Source organism: Papio anubis, chromosome 2 (genome assembly GCF_008728515.1).
Source record: "Papio anubis isolate 15944 chromosome 2, Panubis1.0, whole genome shotgun sequence".
NCBI lineage: Eukaryota > Metazoa > Chordata > Mammalia > Primates > Cercopithecidae > Papio > Papio anubis.
In genome coordinates, this window is record NC_044977.1 from 157,565,150 (window position 1) to 157,582,284 (window position 17,135).

Sequence of the window (17,135 nt, forward strand, 5' to 3'; positions counted from 1 at the left end):
TTCCCGGGATCAGGGACTCTGTGACTCCTTTTGGGGGGCAGAGTTGTGGACAAGAGTGCATTTTTCTAGAGAGATGGTCCACAAGTATAAGAGGCCAGGCTCTGTCTCCAGGTACCCTTGATCCTTGGAGACCTCCCTCAGGTCCTGGCTTTCCTTTTGGATTCAGGGTTTCACTCCGTTCCCCAGGCTGGAGGGCAGTGGACCGATCATGGCTTACTGCCGCCTCCACCTCCTGGGCTCAAGCATTCCACCTGCCTCAGCCTCTCGAGTAGCTGAGACCACAGGTACACACCACCAGACCCATATAACGTTTTTATTTTTTGTAAAGACAGGGTCTCGCTATGTCTTTACATAGCAAGGCTGGTCTCGAACTGCTGGGCTCAAGTGATCCACCCACCTTGGCCTCCCAAAGTGCTGGGATTACAGGCATGAGCTACCACACCTGGCTTAGCCCTGACTTTCAATTCCATCTCTGTTCTCCAGCACAGGCTGTCTCTGCAACTCCAGGCTGTTCTGGCAGCTGCCGCCAATGCCTTTTCCACGTGGGGAGCTACTTGAGGTTCCTTCCCCGCTTAACTCAAATGATGACAGCTCCAGCTTTTGGTTACTCAGGCCAAACTCTTAGAGTCATTCTAGACCCTTGTCTTTCAAAACAATCTATCAGCCAGTCCTGTCAGCTCTATTTTAAAATATATGCAGAAACTAAACGATAGTGATAGAAAATAGATCCAAGGGGCTTGGAGTGTGGAATAAGGGGGAGAAAAAAGAACAGGAGAAAATTTGGAAGCTGATGGGAATGTGAAGTATCTTGACTGTGGAGATGGCTGAGTGGGTGTATATGTGCATCAAAATACGTGAAATTGTACACTATATGTGTGGTTTAATATGTGCTAGTTATGCCTCAATAAAATGGTTATTTATTTATTTTTTTAAAGTCAGATATTTTCAGTGACCTCTGTGAGACCCTGGACTAGTCCCTTCCCCTCTCTTAGTCTCAGCTGCCCAATTAGTGAAACAGGGGTCTCTAAGGGACCTTCCAGTTGGGGCTGTGTATGCCCACCATGACGGTGCTCCCCACATCTCAGAAGGAGCTCCCACCCTGGGGCGGGGGGCAGTGGGACGGTGTGACCCAGGTTTCTTCCAGCACTCTTCTGAGCTCAGCTCAACCCAACAGCCTTCCTGCAGAAGTGACTCAGACCAAGTTGAGAGGTTACTTGGGGAGAGGGGGATGCCAGGAAATCGGGCTAAATCCTGTAGGAAAAATAAGTTGGTAAGTAAATCCATGGCCCCACACTGCATAGGCTTCTCTTCAGGCACAGAAAACCTCCAGGGAGCTGGAGAGGAGCCAGAGATCTTGACCAACACCTACATTTGACAGGTGGGGAAACTGAGGCCCAGGAGAGGTCATTTTTCCTTCCTGCCTTCCTTCCTTCCTTCCTTCCTTCCTTCCTTCCTTCCTTCCTTCCTTCCTTCTTTTCTTTCTTTCTTCTTTTCTTTTTCTTTTTTTGACAGGGGCTCACTGTCAGCCGGGCTGGAGTGCGACCTCTGCTCACTGAAATCTCCATCTCCTGGGTTCAAGTGATCTCTGTCTCAGCCTCCTGAGTAGCTGGGACCACAGGCACACATCGCCACACCTGGCTAATTTTTGTATTTTCAGTAGACACAGGGTTTCGCCATGTTGGCCAGGCTCATCTCAAAATTCTGGCCTCAAGTGATCCACCTGCCTTGGCCTCCCAAAGTGCTAGGATTACAGGTATGAACCACCACGCCTGGCTGAAGTCATTTTTCAAGTACACTGAGAAATCAAGCTGGAGTTGGTGAAGGAATGCAGGTTGCTGGACTCCTAATCCACTACTTAAATGTCACCTTCTCCATGAGGACTTCCTGAACACTCTGTTTCATATTGTTTCATATTGCAACTTTCCCTCAACCCCAGTATTTCTGATCACCCCTGCCTTGCACCTGTGTTTTCCATAGCACTTTTCACTTTCTAATATGTAACATAATTTACTCATTTATTATATTTATTATTTGTCTCCTCCTGGTAGAATATAAGCTCCCCAAGGCTAGGGACCAGTGTGTGTTTTGTCAACTGATTCATCCTAAGCATCTGGGGTAGCCTTCAACAGTGCTTAGCATAAAGCTATCTTTAGTAGATACTTGTTGAATCAATAAATTTATTGAAGGCCAATATCCTGCAAAGAACAAGGGATTTTAACTTACTCTTATCTGAGTTCAGTTTACCCCTCCAGCACTGACTAGCTGCTTTATTTTACCTCCTTATGTTCCCACTTTCTCATCCACAAATATGATTTCACTGGACTACTATGAGACATAATGCAGATGAAGTGCCTAGCAGAGTGCCTGGCCAACAGCAGCGGACTTGGGCTAACATCAGAGAGCAGCAACTTTATTTAACAAATAAATGTTGTGGTAAAGCTCTGGCAAATTAAACAGGACAAGCAGAGTGTCAACACACTTGATTTGGATGGGAAGCTCTCAGATGAAATATTTTCTTCCCTCCTTGAGGGGGAATGTTCTGGTCCAGACCCAGTGAGTTTGAAAGAGCTCTGCAGGAGGAGTGAGGAGGCTGGGTGCTACGGTCTGACTGTGTCCGCAAGATTCATGTGTTGGAAGCATAATCCCCAAAGCAGCTGTGTTGAGAGGCGGGGCCTTAAGAGATTAAGTCATGAGGGTGAATGGATTAATGCGGATTATTACAGTTATGGGTTCCTGATAAAAAGGATGAAGTCAGTCAATTTCCTTTCTCTGTCTCACATGCCCACTTCCACCTTCTGCCCTTCTGCCATGGAATGCCCCCCACCAGATGCTGGCATCATGCTCTTAGACTTCCCAGCCTCCAGAACTGTAAGAAATAAATTTCTTTTCTTTATGAATTACCCAGCCTGGTACTCTGTTATAGCAAGAGATAACAGACTGAGACCCACATCTCAGCTCAGCTCTTTCACTTCCTGGCAGTAGGGCTCAAGGCCACATACTTGATCTCTCAGGAACTCTTTCTTCTCATCTGTGAAATGGGACAAGAATGTCTTCTCTGCTGACTTCGGAAGGGTCAGAGAGATTGAAGGAGAAATCACAAGTGCAAATGCCTCGTGAGCAATATAGGGCTGTGCCTTTATAGGTGAAATGGCTTCGGTTGGCAGCAGGGCTGCAAAGCTGCTCATTTGGGATAAGATGCTTTCTGCTCTAGGTAGACGTTACAGGCTGAGTTGTGTTCCCCTGAAATGCATACATTGAAGTCCTAACCTGCAGTACACCTTAGAATGTGACCATATTTGAAGACAGGATCTTTACAGAGGTAATTAAGTTAAAATGAGGTCATTAGAGTGGGCTCTAATCCAATATGGCTGGTGTCCTTATAAGAAGAGGAATTTTGGACGCAGACACATTCAGAAGGAAGCTAACATGAAGACACAGGAAGAAAGTGATCATCAACCAGTCAAAGAGGGAGGGCTCAAAATAAACGGATCCTGCCAACACCCCGACCTTGGACTTGCAACCTCCAGAACTGTGAGATGGAAATTTCTTCTTGAAGCCATGCAGTTGGAGGTACTTCGTTATGGCAGCCCTGGGAAACTAAGACAGTATGCCTGGACAGAACGCAGCAGACTTCAGCACGCCCAGAGAACCACGCTGCTCACTCTCTCCCACTCAGACCCCTCTGCACATACATTTGCCTCCAACATCGAGTCCCTGCCGTCCAGCCCCTGCCTCCCTGGTCCTGGAGATTTCTAGCTAGGTCTCTCAGCCTGAAAGATCGGTTAGCTCAAGACGATTCCCCATAGCACCTTAGGCTGTCCCTAAACAGAGACCCTCAGGAACACACTATGTTGCACAAGCAGGAGGTTTCTGGAAGGGCCTCAGTCACATTGATTGAGAGAGAAAGTTTAGCCTCTTCTCTCCTTTTTTCCATTGGCAGAGAGAGAAGAAGGCTGAATTCTCTGAATATGGCTGGGCAGGCACCCAGGGCCCGGGGCCCAAACTCCCTTGTCCTTCCTCACACTCTGGATGTCCTGTATGGACACGCTGGCTTCCTTGGGTTGGGAGATCTACTTGTGTCAAGTGATCACCTATGAGCCACAGATGCTCAGATCACTCGTGTGAGGGCATAGGGCTCCAGGAGGCTGCTGGCCAGGGCCAGACTCGCTTCTCCACTCAGGGATCATCTCCCTGCTGCAGCCGCTCAGCCCTAGATCCTCCTGTCCTGAGCTGAGTTTTGATTTAGTCATGAGATGGGGTGGTGTCCTCTTGCCTCCCCAAGAATTGCCCAACCCCAGCTTCCTTTCACGCAGGGAGCCCTTGAAACAGCTTTGGTCAACAATATAGGCTAAAGGTCAGGAGAACAAGACCAACATGTCAACGCCGGGAAGATCAACGCTCTTGGAAGAGTTTCCAAGTCAAGTGAGAAGTAGAAATCACCTGCAGCCTTGTTAGAAGGGATCTGATTTCTTCTGCAAAGCCAGGGGAAAATATAAACAAAACAAGGTTTTTCTCAGTAAAATAAGGCCACCCACATACACTCCCCTTAAAAATCTAGGTTTGCCTGGAGTAACTGTGGGTTTTGGTCTATTGTCATATTACTGTCAAGCTGCAGCACATCGTCAGAGGCAATCTCCTTATTTGACTGGGTCCTGATTTAGGAAAAAGGGAGGACCCAGGCTGCCAAAAATCCAGAGTCAACATTCCCCAGCTCTTCTGTCCTTCCCTGTGTATCTGGCAGCCCCACATGGACACACCCTGGGGCCATGGGGGGAGGGGTTTGAATTCCAGCCCCACAGCCTTGCTCTCAATTGCCTCCCACATATAAGAAAACAAAAGGTCAGCCACCCAAGCTCAGTCGGCGTGGAGGGATGAGCCCAAAAGGAGCTGATGATCCTGGAAAAGCATTCACTCCCCAGTAGCTGCTGGCTCGGGGTGTTTCAGGTCCACAGGGAATCCTTTTTGACGTAGGATGGCGCTCAGAGTTCAGACTTTAGCTTTGGGTGTGAATTTTCAGTCCTAGTCAAGTCTTCTCAGTGAGTGTTTTAGACCCTTGCTCCCTCCTTCGTGAGTCTCCTGACCGCCCTAAATATGGATGTTTTCTAACAGAAGCTGAACAATGCTCAGACGTCAAGGTCTGTGGCCTCTAATCTATTTGTGTGAAGGATCAAATGAAAATGGGCTTTTCCTGACAGTTCCAAGAGTGAATTAGCAGCCTGTGTTTGTGGGTGTTGTGGAGCTGGAGCGACCAGAGACATCCATCTTCTGTCCTCTATCAGTGGAGGCGGCTCCAGGGAAGGGAGGCAACAAAGGAGCTGGCCTGGAGCCCACATGTTTGAGGAGTCCCTGGAAGCCCCTCAGGGCAGATGGTTCTCAGCAGCCTGCCTGGAAGCACCTGGGAGAAGAGAGCCACATCTGCCGGGACCTGCCTGCATTTGCAGATTCCACCATGAAGCCGAAGTTCCCTGGAGCCCATTGCCAGGGACTTTTCCTTCTCATTGTTGCCTCTACATTAAAACGAGGGCAAATAACCAAGCAAGAATGTATTTTTAAAAGATGTTTAGGGAATTTCCTGGTTGTCACCACAAAATAGTTCTCCATACCTCCTACTTTTGTAGCCTGATCCAATTGGAATTCAGAAGGATATCCTGGGAGTCATACAATCTGGACCAATTTTAAAAAGTTCAATTATGTGTACTAGATAATTCTTACAAAGTCAGGAACATAAGAAACATGTTCCGTAAAGATTTCCAATAACGGCGTTTGAAAGCACACCGGACATTCTGTGGTCTGTAGATGTCTGTTCCACCCACAGGGGTCCTATATGGACCGTGAGCTGCTGCCTGCATGGCAGCTGACTGTCCCACCCGAAGGCAGCCACTAGCTAGTGGAGCAGCCCCAGGCACGTGGGTTTAGCTAGTCAAGTGTTTTCTTTCCTTGGCCTCAGAGTGGTTCCACACTGGCTGGAATCCAACTGATCTTGAAGGTCTTGTCAGGGAGTTTTGAATTGGGGACACGCACAGTGAGAGCAGAGAAGGAGAGTGGGAAGCAGAGAGAGACACAGAGGGAAGCCGTGTCATAAGAATGGCAGATCCCTCAGGGCAGGAGCTGTGGATGCCAGCATCTGGGCAGTAGCAGGATGGAGGGGTCTCCTCTGCAGAGCGGTTTTCCTGGGGTACATTGATGGGTTCCTGACAGCTAGGTTTGCACCCTAGCCCTGAACTTACTAGCTATGGCACTTCGGCAAGTTACAAACCTCTCTAAGCTGCAACGTCCTTCTCAAATTGGGATAATGATGACAACCTATTCTGTAAGACTGTTGCCAGCATCCAGGATAAAGCACACAGAGTATCTGGCGCCATGCCTAGCACCCAGGAAGAGAAAGTGCTCAACAATTGCCTGCTATCATCATTGTTGAGGCTGCCTATGAATGGATCTTAAACCCTAGGTCCTAACTGCACTGATGGTGTCCTGCCCACCTGTCTGTCCTTTCTCCTTTACAATAAACATTCATGACTCAAAGCAACTGGAGTGTGCCTATGTTTATTGCAGCTTGGAAGAGCCTCTCTAGCATGGAAATGAAAACTTTCTCAATACCAGAGAGCCCAGGTAGCCACTCTGCATTTAAATCCACATGGGAAAAGCAGCTGGCAGATGGTTGGTTTGAGCTTTGAAGGGCCTGGATCTCAAGTGCCCTTTGGGTCAGTGCAAACTGGACAAAATGCATTTATGAGGCACTGCTCTGCTGAACAACAGAGAGGTGGTGGAGGCCGTTTCAGGACTGGAGGGGAGGGGGAAGCTGGTATTCTTGTCCAGAGGACACGCAGCCAGCTGTGCAGCTTCACTGCTGACATCAAGTCACAGAAGCACCCCTGTGGCTTGATGGCAGCAGTGAAGCTGTGCAGCTGGCTATGTGTCTGTGAACTGACCAAGTGGGCATGTATGTGGACAGGAAACGGTGTACATGCAAGAGCGTCCTATGTCCCATGGCCATGGGCACCTGTGTGTTTGTGCCAGGAGAGATGCTATGCAGGCAGGGCTGGTGGTGGGGAAGCATGTTTATGTGTGTCTGTGTGGGCTTGTACCTAGGGAAAGCTGTGTGTGTTGGGGGAGGTGTCGGAGAGCTGTGGGTGAGGGTGTCCCCAGCTGTGTACACCTGAGGATGGATGCATGTACACAGGCGTGTGTGATCCTGTGCATGGCCACACATGCCCAGTCGTGTATGTGATTCTGCCCGTGGCTCCTGTGTGCGGCCACTCTCTTCGCCTTCAGCAGCTCAGCTGACCTTCATATAGAATGGGTGGGGCAGGCCACCAGGGTCACCTGGCTGACAGGGCTCTAATGATAGCCTTTGGGGCCTGCTGTGTTCCAGGAACCAGAGCCATTCAGGAACAACTGATGAGACTAGGAATGAGGAAGTCACAAAGGTTCCTCTGGGTTTCCGTTTCAAGGGGCACAAAGTGACCTTTGCCTCCTCCGCCACTTAGGCTTGCTGCTTGCTCCTTGTCCCTTCCCCCAGGGAGAGAGGAGAGGCAGTTTCACTTTTCTTGCCAGTTATTTTCACTTTCAGACTCCCTTGATTAAACACTGAGAAAGGTGAGGCAGGACTGGTGTGACGTGTGCCTGAGTCTCGGGCACTACCGTGAGGTGCAGGGCCAAGGCAGGTGATCCTGCATGTAGACATTCTAGGCTCAGGGACTGCCTGTGGATCCATGCCAATTGCTGTGATCAGCCAGCCCATCCAGGAAAGAGACTTTGACTTCCCCAAGCACACCAAACTGTAACTGTCTGGGTCCTGTCATTTGGGCTGATGAGAAAGCAGCTTCCGAGAAGAGAGATGATTCGTCCAAAAAGATATGATTCGTGCTAAAGCCAGCTGTCAGGCCTGTGAGAGACATCTGGCTGATTGGCCAACAGTAGGTAGAGGTAGGAGCTAAATTTCCTTCCTGCATAATAACAGCCTATGCCAGACAACATAGCTCCCAGCACCTCTGTCCACCCAGAGATGCCTTCCTGGCCCTCCCTGGCCACTTCATTCCTGCCCTCACTGTCCCTTCATGCCTGATCAGGTGCCAAGAAGGCCCCAACCAACCAGACAGGCCCCAACCACTTCCAACTGGGCCCCACTCATCTGACAGGCTTCTCCCAGAGTAATCAGCCCCTGCTTCTCAGCCTGAGACTTCAACCTTTCAGACAGGTCCTGCCTGCTCCCAGTAGGGTCCCTCCTGTGCACAGGCCATGGTAGCAGACCCAGCTTTCCCCTGGGTTATTGATTCCCAGCTCCCCCCGCTCCCAAGTTTCAGTGTGCCTGGAACCTGCTGCACACTCATAATGGACTCTGCATGCTCCAGAGTGCCTCCAACACCACACACACACACACACACACATGCTCTCTCGCTCTCTTTCTATCTCACACACAATCACACTCTCAAACACACGCTCACACTCACACACTCACACTCAAACACACACTCACACTCACTCACATGCTCATACTCTCATTGTCTCTGTCTCTCACACACACTCTCTCAAACACACATGCTCACTTTCACGCTCACACACACGCTCTCTTGTTCTCTCTCACACACACTCACATTCTCGCACATGCTCACACACACACATGCCCTCTCACGCTCTCTCACCTCTTATAGGTGCTGTGCGTCCTTGGGCCCTCCCCTGCTCCGCTGATTGCCCCGTCTCATGGCCCTCGTAAACTGTTCAGTTCTGCCTGAAGCTTGCCCTGCTGGCTCCCCCAGGTCACCTTCCCGGGCCACCATCTGCGTTTCCAGCCTGTGTTAACAAGATGTGTCCTGGTGGGTTCTTGACATTCTTCCAGTTAGAATGAGTATGTTCTGCATTTCAGATAAAATAATGACAGTCTTTCCCAATTCACAGGAGAAATCAAGTTAATGGTAAAAATTCTCTCTCTTTTAAGTCCTTCTATTAAATGTTTGACATCTGTGGCCTCAAACCAAGAAACAATCACACGTTTGATATAAAGCATCTAGACTCAGTTTACCAACCTTAATCTTCACATTACGTTTGGCTGGTGTTTACTTTTATCCAACTGAAATGCTTCCTGTGTCTGAAATGAAATGCCAGCATGATGACATCTCACTCGTGGAATGAATTAAATGGGCCTGTTACCTGGGAGGTCACGCAAGTGGCCACCTGACCAGTGGCACTACCCTTCCCCAACTGTCTGGGGAGGCCTGGCCAGGGTGGGTGCTTGTCACCAGCATCCTGGATGTGTCCCACAATGGCCCCAAGCCACCTGGTGTACAGTTACCAGATTTAGCAAGTGAAAATACACAAGGCACTCAGCTCAATGTAGTAAACAATACCAGATAAACAGGAAATAATTTTTTTACCATAAGTATATCCCACGTATGGAATATTTGCTAAGTGTGGAATACTTATGCTAAGAAATGGTTGTTTATCTAAAATTCAAACTGAACTAGGCATCAACATTTGACCTGGTTGTCCTAATCTAGTGCCTACACCCACTGGCATGAGCTATCACACATCATAGGCTGTGCAAGGAACTTGCAACCCCCATAGCAAAGAGCTGAATTTGTCAATGGTCCACACTAGAGTGTGGACTAGGGCTTCTCCTGGCAGTAACCTCGCTGTCTCGGGTTTTAGAGAGTGGGATTACCTCTGGTCACCCCCACTGATACCCAGCCCTCAGGCCCCCAGCGGTCATTGCAGGGCCTTATAGGACAGTTTCTAGCTGGATGGTACTTTGAGCTCACACTTCCACAGTGGCTTGTTTTTCTTTCTCTTTTTGGCCCATGAATACATTTTTGGAAAGGAAGAAGGCAAGCCCAGTGAAGACAGCATGAGGAGAGCATCCACCTTTTGACATTGCACGCAAGCAAGGACGACACCGTGACTGTCTTTGAAAGGGCAGAGATGGACTTTTGCATAACATTATTCAGGTTAATGACACCTTGATACACATCAGTCAATTAAATAATAAATAAAATGTATTGATTCTTAGTCTTCAATAACCCTTCTAAGACTTGTTAATAATACTTGTGGATTGAAGATATATAAACAAAATCAATATTTATTGAAAAATGTTCAACATTTGAGAACTTAAATTAACCTTGTTCATTGATCCTGTAAAGTGTCAGGTTTTTGACTGATTTGCTTATTTACGTGCTTGTGAAATTCTTTGGAATGGATATTCCTTCATAATACAATGTTTGTAGCACACTCTGTCCTGTTTGCCTGTACAGTACTTTTGGGGGATGTGTCAATACCTGGGTTGGCCCTGGGAGGGGGTCATGGATGTGAGCTCCTTCCCTTGGTTCAGAGAGTCTGCTGTGGGCTTCCCACTCCTCAGCTTGGAGCGGGTCAGCAGCCACAATTTCCCTCCACAGCAGCCTTGGCTGGTTGACTCAGAAATCCGCTGGGGGCCTCGCATTTCTTTTTGAAGTGGTTTCCCCAAGGAAACTGGGCCACGAACTAGCTCAGATGGTGAAAGAGCTAGTAGAGAATAAAGGGGTCAAACTGCCTTTTACTTGTGCAGGCAAAGGGTCAGAATGGGAGGGCAGCAGGCAGACCCTAACTTTGGTAGACTTGACGAATGGACTGCCTGTCCACTCTGCCCTTGGGGTTCTGCCCTGATAAATGGCTTTGGCGTCTGAGTTCAGAGAGGGAGGCCAGACGCAATGGTTCATGCATGTTATCCCAGCACTTTGGGAGGCTGAGATGGTGGATCATTTGAGATCAAGAGTTTAAGACCAGCCTGACCAACATTGTGAAACTCCACTTCTCACTAAAAATACAAAACATTAGCTGGGCATGGTGGCATGTGCCTGTAGTCCCAGTTACTCAGGAGGCAGAGGCTGCAGTGAGCAGAGATTATGCCACTGCACTCCAGCCTGGGCAACAGAGCGAGACTTCGTCTCAAGAGAAAAAAAAAAAAAAGAGAGAGAGAGAGAGGGAAGCCTGGGGCTCTGCCTTTGGGCCATGTAATCCAGACAGGCAGCACAGCCCAACTCCATCTAGCATGAGCTGTGCCCCTCACTATGCTCTGCCTGGCTGGACCTGGGAGACAATACTCATCTGCTGAAGCAACACATGGGAATCCTTCTATTGGCAACATCTCACAAAGAAACAGTACATCCCATGGGGACAGAGGAGGGTAATTGACATGGTTTTACATACACAAACAAACTGTAGTATTTTTGTGAATAGTTATGGATTTATTTTAATGTAAACTAGAAAAATGTGACATTAATATCAACAATAATCATTTATTATATCACGGTATATTGCAGAGTGATTTGTTCAGCCTATGCCACATCATCATATTAATTAACCATTTTAAGTAACATGGCTTTACCTCCCCAGGGAGATGGTGACTTCCTTAAAGAAATGACCTATCCCTAAACTTCTGTGGCATCCCCTTGGATCTGGCATAGAGAGCTCAATAAACAAGGTGAACCAGGAACGAAAAGAAGCATAGCTGGAAGTGCATATTTTCAACTCTTGGCCCTGGACAAGGCAGATTGGTTTTTACATATTGGTGCTCAAATCAATCTTTTAAAAATATCTTTCATCTGCTCTTTGTTGACCCTTGGCCTCCATCCTTGGCCCTTCTTTAGTTGTCTTTCAAGCCCCAAATCTTCTGAGGCTTGGGGACTGGCAGAGGACCCTAGACTCAGGAATCTACAAGGGTAGGGATGCCTTCACAGTCACTACAGGACAGCCCTCCCCTTGCAGATTCCTGGACACATAAACATCCAGAGAAGGGCAGGTAGCCCTGGATGCTTGCATCCCATTGGGGAGCCATCAGAAGGTGGGGTAGGACTGGGAGTGTATTAGTACGTTCTCACACTGCTATGAAGAAATGCCTGAGACTGGGTAATTTATAAAGAAAGGAGGTTTAATGGACTCACAGTTCCACATGGCTGCGGAGGCCTCAGGAAACTTAAAATCATGGCGGAAGGTACCTCTTCACAGGGCTGCAGGAAAGAGAATGAGAGCTGAGCAAAGGGAGAAAAGCCCTTTATAAAAACCAACCTATCTCATGATAACTCACTCACTGTCACAAGGACAGCATGAGGGGACCGCCTCCATGATTTCATCACCTCCAGTGAGGTCCCTCCCCTGACACGTGGGGGTTACAATTCAAGATAAGATTTGGTTGGGGAAATGGAGCCAGACCATATCAGGAACAATGGGGTGGAGGGCTGATTGGGTTCCAAACGGGCAGGAAGCCCATGCTTGGGGAATTTTGAAATTTCTGTATTGCCGAGTGACTACTCCATTGTCCCCGGGCAGCCAGCTGCAGGATGAAGGATGGTTTGTTTAATGCCTCATTTGAGAACCTTAAAAGAAATAGGAACTCAGTTTAAATGAGAGTAGCCAGGATCATATCAGATCCTCTCAAATCAGGATAGATAATCCTGAGATGAACACATTCATTCATTCAACAAATATTCATGAGCACCTTTGGAGGTCCAGGCTGTGATCCAGGCCCTGCACCAGTGACTTTATTAAAGTGTAGCTGTTTTGAATGATTAAATCTGATCTGGGTCTTGTAGAAAAGTGAGGACCATTTATTACAGCGTAATGTATATGCATATATAATTTAGGCTTTGTTCACAGAAACACAACCCCTTCTTCCACCGCTTCACACAGTCATGCATATATACGTCTTCAGCCCTCTGAGAATGAGCCCCCTTCTTCCTGTGCAGATATGATCAGCCCTAGCCGACTATGGAAAACAGGGCAGACATTTGGCAAGAAGCTCAAGGTAAAAGCCATCTATTTAGTCCCTGGGCAGACGACAGGCAAGGAGGAAGGAGCCAGGGTGGCTCTGAGGCTGTGCCCCTGGGGAGCGATGCTGACCTCAGTTTGGAGGCTGTCCTCCTGCTCCTACATCAGCAAGTGTGTTTATTCCGTTTCCTCTCCAGGGCTGGCATCTTCCCCATGTGGAAAGTCCTTCTGACTCTCAGTCCGGAATGTGGGTGCTTGGGGGAGCTCAGGGAGCATAGAGGAAACTGAAAAAGTATTCTGGATGTAACTCATAACATTTTTAGGCCTTTGCAGAAGTGTGGCTTGTGTCCTCTAAAACATACATGAATGGGGCGTAGAGAAAATAGAACAAGCATAAAAGGAATGTCTGATGCTGAGGGAGGAGAGGGTGGTGCAGGGAGATCGCCCTTCTGATGGCCGTCGCTGCCACTTACCTAGGCCTTGCACACCATTAACTCCTTTTTCTGCTCTTCAACCAGAGCAACAATGACCAAGAATAAGTTAGAAAATGAGCCAAGAAAGTCCTGGCACAGAAGCAAGCCAGCATCAAGGGACTCGCCATTGCCAGTAAGCCACACCATCCCTCTAGCTCAGGCTGGAGTGGGCCCTCTTGTGTATGAGCCTACTGTATGCATTGAGTGGGGGCAGGACAAGGTGCTTTCCTCTAAAACAGAGGTTCTGAAAGCATGGTCACTGGGCCAGCAGCAGCAGCTACACCTGAGGACTTGTTAGAAAGGAATGCAGAGGCTGGGTGCAGTGGCTCATGCCTGTAATCCTAGCACTTTGGGAGGCAGAGGTAGGTGGATCGCTTGAGGCAGGAGTTCAAGACCAGCCTGGCCAACATGGCAAAACCCCATGTCTACTAAAAAAAAAAAAAAAAAAAAAAATTAGCTGGTGTTGTGATGCACGCCTGTAGTCCCAGCTACTCAGGAGCCTGAAGCACAAAAATCACTAGAACCCAGGAGGCAGAGGTTGCAGTAAGCCAAGATCATGCCACTGTACTCCAGCCTGGGCAACAGAGTCAGACCCTAAAAAAAAAAAAAAGAAAAAGAAGAAGGAAGGAAGGAAGGAAGGAAGAAAAAAAGTAAAGGAAAAAGAAAGAAAAGAAATGGAGAATCTCAGGTCCTACTCCAGTCCTACTGAATCAAAAACCCCAGGGCAGGGTCCTTTGCCATGTGTTTGAACAAGCTCCAGGGTTTCTGATGCACACCCAAGTACGAGCACCAATGCTCTCCATGGGCACCCTGCTTTCATCCCTCCACAGCCATCTATGTCAGGCCAGGCAAGTGTTTCCACACAGACTTTCCAGGGCAGAATACCCAGATCCCCAGGTTCAGCGAGTGGCCTGAGTCTCTGAACTCAGGGCCCTGCTGCTGCTCATGGGCTTCTCTCTTCACCAATGTTTACTGAAATTCCACGGAAGTGAGGAACATAGAGCAGCAGAGACAATTGGAACCCAAAATGTGCTCCTCTAGAGACCAGATGGGCCCACCTTCCGTACAACTATGATGCTTTCTCTAAGGGACTGGTAGAAGGAGAGCTTTGCAAGCTAAACCAAGGTCAAAGGAAAGACAGATGGCCTGATTGCATAGTAAGATCAAAGTTAGGTGACTTAAGGGTATGAATCTCCTGTAATTTGGAAAGAATTACCTCTGGCACAAGACCTACCCATAATATATTTTAGGTCTTCAGGCACAGCAAAAGGGGGAGAAGCAAATTGCAGCTGGAGTAGATATTCTGACATCTTTCCACCATCTTCTGCCATCAGGAGTTGATACCTCCTTCCCTTTAACCTAATGAATCTTCTGTACAAAGAGAGAATGGTGAAGACTCAAACCCCACAGCAGAGTCTGTGGAAGTTTATAAGGAGAGGGAAAATGTGAACTTGGTAACTTCCGCGGGAAGTGCAGACTTCGATGGAATGAGTTCTTTTGTTTGGTTGGGTGGTTTTTTTGTTTTATTTATTTATTTATTTATTTTGAGACAGAGCCTCACTCTGTCGCCCAGGCTGGAGTGCAGTGGTATGATCTCAGCTCACTGCAACTTCCACCTCCTGGGTTCAAGAAAAAGAAACAGAGATGGGGGTGGGGAGAGGAGAAAGAGGAGAATGGATCCAGAGCACAGCTCAAGGGGCTGCCCTTAGTTAAGAAGGGGGACTGTCTTTCCACCAAATTCTCTGTAGGCCAGACAGGAAGTGAAAATAGGAGGGACAAACAGATGGGAGAATTGAAGGTGCCAAAGCCCTGCGTGGCTCCATGATGTGCAAGGCCAGCTTCAGGTGGAATAAGGCCAGAGAGCAAAGTGTGGGCGTTTCAGAGGTGGGGTGCCCCCTGGTGGGGGCAGGCCCCTGGGTGTGGGTGCAGGTGACTGATGTGGCCTGGAGGTGACGGCCTCCGAAGGGGAAGAAGTCAAGGGAGTGACGGTGTGGGCAAAAGGTGGTGGTCCCTGTGGACGTGGACATTGCTCAGTATGGCAGTGGTGTGAGCAGAGGCTAAGGAGAAGTGCTCTAGGTTAGAGCCTCAGCCTGGAAGGATGAGGGAGAGGGACCTGGAGAGGAATTCACGGCAAACAGGGAAAGGGTGGGGTGTGGAGCCTCACAGACAGAGATGAAGAAACAGTGTGGGAAGGGGCCTCAGAGAGCCAGGTGAAAGCCCACACCCCACCCACTTCCTGGCCCTGAATGTTGGAGAAAGAGCAGCCTTTGCTCAGAAGGACACAGGGAGCAGGGCCCTTGAGGGCAGCTGGGTTCCAGCAGAGATGAAGGCGGCAAGAGCAGAGATGGCAGAGGCTGAGGCGGTGGGGGATGGACCATGGACCCAGGGATCCAGGGGGCTGGGAAGGGGTTGGAAGGGGCAGGGCAGTGGGAGGTTGGGTCTGGGCGGAAGCATAGAGGGGTTAAGGGGTGAAGGAGGCAGAGGATCAGAAACTGAAAACCTTGTGTTTGGGGCCATGTCCCAGGCCAGTGTTGTGATCACATTTCCTGAGTTATGCCCATACATCACCAAAGTCAAGCCTCTGTTGATGACTGTTTCTTGTTGCCTTTGATAACTTCTTCTCTCTCTCTGAATAAAGCCCATCCACCCTAACTCAGGTCCCACCTTCTCTGAGAGTCTTTCTTGAGCATCCCTGAACCTTGATCTTACTATATTCTGTCTCATTTTAATCTCCAAATAACCTTGCATTTTTGTTTTATAGTTCTATGTATAGGGAGTCATAAATAAAATTGGTGGGTCTCCTAAACTTTTTGTTTTGAGACAGAGCCTAGCTCTGTCACCCAGGCTGGAGTGCAGTGGTGTGATCTTGGCTCACTGCAACCTCTGCCCCCCGGCACAAGTGATTCTCATGCCTCAGCCTCCCCAGTAGCTGGGATTACAGGTGCCCACCACCACGTCCAGCTAATTTTTATATTTTTAGTAGAGACAGAGTTTTGCCATGTTGGCCAGGCTGGTCTCGAACTCCTGACCTTAGGTGATCCGCCTGCCTCAGCCTCCTAAAGTGCTGGGATTTCAGGCATGAGCCACTGCACCCGGCCTAAACTTTTTTGATTATACACCAATCAAAGATTTGTCACATATGTTTTATGTGGCTATTACTATAGCAATCTATTATGTATATTATAAAATGCATAAAAAGTATAAATTTAAAATTATGAGATGGCAGCAAATACCTCTAAATAAACATTGTGATGTATTCTGCCCACTGCCCAAGAAATGGTCCTATGTTCCCACCAGGGTGCACACACTCCCCTTTGAGACTGCTGAGCCGTGGTATGAGTTGCTGGGGTGTGCTGGTCTCTCATATGTCCTCTGTATCTCCTTTGTGAACAAGAATTGTGTTGTGTGCATAGCAGACAATTAATAAATATTTGTGAGAGGGACAAATAAACAAGTTACCCAGGAATGTTTTGGAATAGAGGTATAAACAAAAGGTCTCTGAAAAGGAATTTGGAGGAAAGAGACTTTATTCCAGTGAACAGTTTGCAAACTGGGGAGACACAGCCTAAAGTGTAAAATAAAGGTGCACTCCAGAGAACAAATGAAGAGTTTGGTGTTTATTTATTTATTTACTTTTGAGATGGGGTCTCACTCTGTCACCCAGTTTGGAGTGCAGTGGCATTATCATGGCTCACTGCAGGTCTGAACTCCTGGGCTCAAGCAATCCTCCTGCCTCAGCCTCCCAAGTAGCTAGGACTTCAAGCACGTGCAACTATGCTCTTTTCTTTTTTTTTTTTTTAAGAGATGGAGTCTCACTATGTTGCCCAGACTGGTCTTGAACTCCTGGCCTCAAGTGATCCTCCCACCTCAGCCTCCCAATGTACTGGGATTACAGGTGGGAGCTACGATGCCCCTCTGGGTTTGGCT

The 17,135-nt window shown here is 48.3% G+C and overlaps 1 long non-coding RNA gene across 1 annotated transcript; it reads right to left on the reverse strand.

Moving 5' to 3' along the window:
* Window positions 1-1,722: 1,722 nt before the first annotated feature.
* On the reverse strand, window positions 1,723-11,952 carry LOC103882348. Its single transcript, XR_002520547.1, has 3 exons — window positions 11,913-11,952; window positions 8,643-8,790; window positions 1,723-2,673 (listed from the first exon to the last, which is right to left on the reverse strand). It is a non-coding gene; the product is annotated as an uncharacterized LOC103882348 (long non-coding RNA).
* Between the last annotated feature and the right edge of the window lie 5,183 nt (window positions 11,953-17,135).